Genomic DNA, 5,037 nt, shown 5'->3' with positions numbered 1-5,037 from the left:
GAGGCCCCGATACCCCCGCCCCCTGCAACGTCCAGTCGCGTCCCCGGCCTAGGCCGGCCTGTGCCACTACGCAGCTTCCGGCGCGTCAGCTCCGGCACGTGGGAAACAGCGGCCCCTGGGGAGCGAGTGGGCAAGGTCAGGGGCAGTTAAGCGGGGGGATGCGTGGGGGACGGTCATGTGCAGCTCCGAGTGCGTGACGTCACAAAACACGCCCCTCCGTGGGTCGTGGCGTCCCCCTCCCTCCCTCCCTGCTGCCGCGGGGAAGTGAGCGGAGGTTCCAGCTCCTCCTCCGGGAGAGCTCCCGCCCCTCCGGGGAGCGATCGAGCCACGCACCGACCCCCCCCACGGGGGACGGAAATCCTGCTCCCAGCTAGGCGGGGAGGACACGGGGAAACTCGCCTCCCCCCCCGCGCCTGGAGCAGGGAGCGAACCGCTCCCCTCCCCGCTGCACAGGTCGGGGCAATGGCGCGTTATTGGCTGTACAGATTGAAAGAGGCTGGAAAGGTCTGGTCTCTGCGGGGGCGGGGAGGATACGTCAGTATTTGGCCCCGGGACCGTGTGTTTTGGGTTTAACCCCCGACCCATTGAACATCCGCGTGGGACAGTCCCCGGGATAGGCCTTCCCTCGTGGTTTTAATACCTTGTGTTCTTTGTCATTCCTTCCCATTACTGATTTAGTGGCAGCTGACAGGCTGCTTCTGCCAATCCTCCCTCTCTCCCAGATTTCTGCAGCTTTTCTTCATCTCTGTTTCACTGAAAGTGTGCATCATATCAGATATTTTAAGGAAATCTTTCTCACACACTTCAAATTTTGGAGACTGCAGGAGAAAATGCTGCTCAGTCTCAATCTGGCCGCTGGAATTGGTGTTTGGAATTGGTTGGAAAGCTGTTCCAGTGTCACTGTGCACAGAATTGTTTCTCTCAGTTTCCATCTGTAGTTTATGGACACTACTTCTGTATTTGATAAGTCTGCTTTAGTTTTGCCTACTGTTGTGAGATAATTTGCTACTGTGATGATTCTGGGTATGGATTTATAGGTTGTGGGTTGTTTTTTTTTCTTTTTTTTTTAAGTTTGTATTTCTTCTCAATAACTCATATATTAGTGTTTTAAAGTTTGGTCCCGTGGCCTAAAAACTGTGTTCTCTTTCAAAGGAGGTTGTATGCTTCATTTCTCAGAAAGGTAGTGTTTAGACTTGGTAGTAATGTTATATAGCATTAGCTTTTTATTTGGATTTGGTTTTTGAGCTTTAGTGCTTTGTGGTGGAGGGATGGACAATATGTTGGCACCAGAGCTCAATGCTTGTTCCTGTAAATAGATTAGGAGAGGGAAATGACTCAGTTCTGCTCTGAAGCTATCGACGTTGGAGTTTCAGTGTGCATGGAGGATTTGTTTGCAGAGTTTTAGATACAGAGTTTGTATCTGTGTTTTGTCTCAGTTGGTGTAGTTGGATCTTAAAGTTCGGCCCCATATGTAGAATGATTTGAATAACTTTGTTGAATAGTTTCACTGGTATTTAAGTGGTGCTATTACATTATTTTAATGCTTTTATAGCCTATCTATGATGCTGCCTTGTCACTTTATTATGAGGTTTAGATATGCACAATTTAAGGTGTATTCAGTTTCTTTATCTCTGTAATAAAAATTTTAGTTATGATTATGGTTTGAGCTTTTAATCTTTTCCGGAGTGACCAATGGAGCCCATGTTTTTGCTTTAAGTTTCTAGCAAGCATAAACTCTTTTTCAGGGACTTTCTCAGTGAGAAGTCATAGAGTAGACATTCTGTGCCATCTTTCTAGGACATAACATAGATAGGATAGGCATTTTTTTCAGTTATTGTGGCTTTGTTTAATAAATGCTTTAGTAGAGGCATTTCATAGGTCATTGATATTTATGATGACAAAAAGTAGGATTAAGGTTGCATCCTTTTTTAGCCTTCTTTCTTGTCTGAAAGTCTGTTTGCAAGGTTTTGTTTTGTTTTTTAATTTACATTTTGTAGATTTGTACATGGATTTGATTGTCATATCTTTTCCCATCATTTCTATTTTGTAACCATTTACAGCTCATGGCTATAAAGTCTATAAAGCAGGTAAATATCCCTCTACTCTCAGTTTTTTACTTGTAGGTTTGTCTTCTGTTTGTTGAAGATGTAGTCAGCAACTTGTTTCTCAGGGAGGAATCCAATCTGTCTCTGTGTCGGTGCTCAAGTATCTGTCGCATTCTTTTATTGGAAATGTCACCGGATAATTTGCAGATGTTCTTACACAGATGTCTCTGTTTGTTTGGCTTGAAAAAATGTTAACTTTTGTGCATTAAAGTAAATAGTGTGTGACTAGAGACAGTCCGTCCCCATGTAGGTATGTCAGAAGAGAAAGGAAAACAAGAGTTGGAAGAGAGGGGAATGTTTGGGAAGAAATTCTTTCTCCTCCTCCCAAACACATAGGTGGGAGATAAGCTAAAGTTTGGGTTAGAAGGAGGGAGACTTCACATTGCACATACATATATGGAGAGAGAACTCTTGCCCTGCCCTCCAGAGGGAAAGTTGATGTGAGAGGTAGACCCTTCTGTATGCAAGGTGGGAGTACAGTCCAGAGATGGGGGCAAACAGCCATTGCTCTTCCCCCTTTTTTTAAACAGGCCCCTGACCAGAGCTGTTCCGTGTAAAGGCAAAGCTCCTTCCCTGCTGGCATGATAGAGGAGTTGCTGGGTCAAATTTGAGTGTGTGGCATTGTGATCCCATGCCTAGTGCATGAGGTTGCAGCAGGCCTCTATTCCACCTTCTTTTAATGTATGCTTTAGTCACTCAACAATTACAACTATAGTTCAGTTTCAGTAAAAATCTATTTCCCCATCCTCATACATTTCTTTTGGGGCTGAAACTTTCCATTCCTGAAGTATAATCAAAGGTAAACCTTTTGTGCATGTGAGATATTTGAAAAATCTCCCTGTCATCCTTTTATTTGCAAGTATGGGGAAAACATTGTCACACTTTTTTTTTTTTTTTTTTAATCATACAGAGAACTCTAAAATGACTGGTTTCAGAGTAGCAGCCGTGTTAGTCTGTATCCGCAAAAAGAACAGGAGTACTTGTGGCACCTTAAAGACTAACAAATTTATTTTAGCATGAGCTTTCGTGAGCTACAGCTCACTTCTTCGGATGCATAGAATGGAACACACAGACAGGAGATATTTATACATACAGAGAACATGAAAAGGTGGAAGTAGCCATACCAACAGGCAGAGTCTAATCAATTGAGATGAGCTATCATCAGCAGGAGGAAAAAAAACTTTTTGAAGTGATAATTAAGATGGCCCATAGAAGGTGTGAGGAGAACTTAACATAGGGAAATAGATTCAATTAGTGTAATGACCCAACCATTCCCAGTCTCTGTTTAGGCCAGTGTTAATTGTATCTAATTTGCATATTAATTCGAGTAGAGCAGTTTCTCTTTGGAGTCTGTTTTTGAAGTTTTTTTGTTGCAAAATTATCACCTTCAAGTCTGTCACTGAGTGGTTAGAGAGGTTGAAGTGTTCTCCCACTGGTTTTTGAATGTTATGATTCCTGATGTCAGATTTGTGTCCATTTATTCTTTTGCGTAGAGACTGTCCGGTTTGGCCAATGTACATGGCAGAGGGGCATTGCTGGCACATGATGGCATATATCATGTTGGTAGATGTGCAGGTGTACGAGCCCCTGATGGCGTGTCTGATGTGATTAGGTCCTATGATGGTGTCACTTGAATGGATATGTGGACAGAGCTGGCATCGGGCTTTGTTGCAAGGATAGGTTCCTGGGTTAGTGTTTATGTTGTATGGTGTGCGGTTGCTGGTGAGTATTTGCTTCAGGTTGGGAGGCTGTGTATAAGCGAGGACTGGCCTGTCTCCCAAGATCTGTGAGAGTGAGGGATCATCTTTCAGGATAGGTTGTAAATCTTTGATGATGCGCTGGAGAGGTTTTAGTTGGGGGCTGTAGGTGATGGCTAGTTGTGTTCTGTTATTTTCTTTTTTAGGCCTGTCCTGTAGTAGGTGGCTTCTGGGTACTCTTCTGGCTCTGTCAATCTGTTTTTTCACTTCAGCAGGTGGGTATTATAGTTTTAAGAATGCTTGATAGAGATCTTGTAGGTGTTTATCTCTATCTGAGGGATTGGAGCAAATACGGTTGTATCTTAGAGCTTGGCTGTAGACAATGGATCGTGTGGTGTGTCCGGGATGGAAGCTGGAGGCATGTAAGTAAGTATAGCGGTCAGTGGGTTTCCGGTATAGGGTGGTATTTATGTGACCATCGTTTATTAGCACAGTAGTGTCTAGGAAATAGATCGCTTGTGTGGATTGGTCTAGGCTGAGGTTGATGGTGGGATGGAAATTGTTAAAATCATGGTGGAATTCCTCAAGGGCTTCTTTTCCATGAGTCCAGATGATGAAGATGTCGTCAATGTAGCGCAAGTAGAGTAGGGGCGTTAGAACAACGCTTCCTTAGCTCTCGTTCCCTAAGTCAGCCATAAAGATGTTGGCATACTGAGGGGCCATGCGGGTACCCATAGCAGTGCCACTGACTTGAAGATATATATTGTCCCCAAATGTGAAATAGTTGTGGGTGAGGACAAAGTCACAAAGTTCAGCCACCAGGTTAGCTGTGATATTATCGGGGATACTGTTCCTGACGGCTTGTAGTCCATCTTTGTGTGGAATGTTGGTGTAGAGGGCTTCCACATCCATAGTGGCCAGAATGGTGTTTTCTGGAAGATCACCGATGGATTGTAGTTTCCTCAGGAAGTCAGTGGTGTCTCGAAGATAGCTGGGGGTGCTGGTAGCATAGGGCCTGAGGAGAGAGTCCACATAGCCAGACAATCCTGCTGTTAAGGTGCCAATGCTTGAGATGATGGGGCGTCCAGGATTTCCAGGTTTATGGATCTTGGGTAGCAAATAGAATACACCTGGTCGGGGTTCTAGGCATGTGTCTGTACAGATCTGTTCCTGTGCTTTCTCAGGGAGTTTTTTGAGCAGATGGTGTAGTTTCTTTTGGTAATCATCAGTGGGAT

This window comes from Mauremys reevesii, linkage group 1, assembly GCF_016161935.1.
Source record: "Mauremys reevesii isolate NIE-2019 linkage group 1, ASM1616193v1, whole genome shotgun sequence".
NCBI classification, from domain to species: domain Eukaryota; kingdom Metazoa; phylum Chordata; order Testudines; family Geoemydidae; genus Mauremys; species Mauremys reevesii.
Note: the sequence above shows the minus strand (reverse complement) of the source record.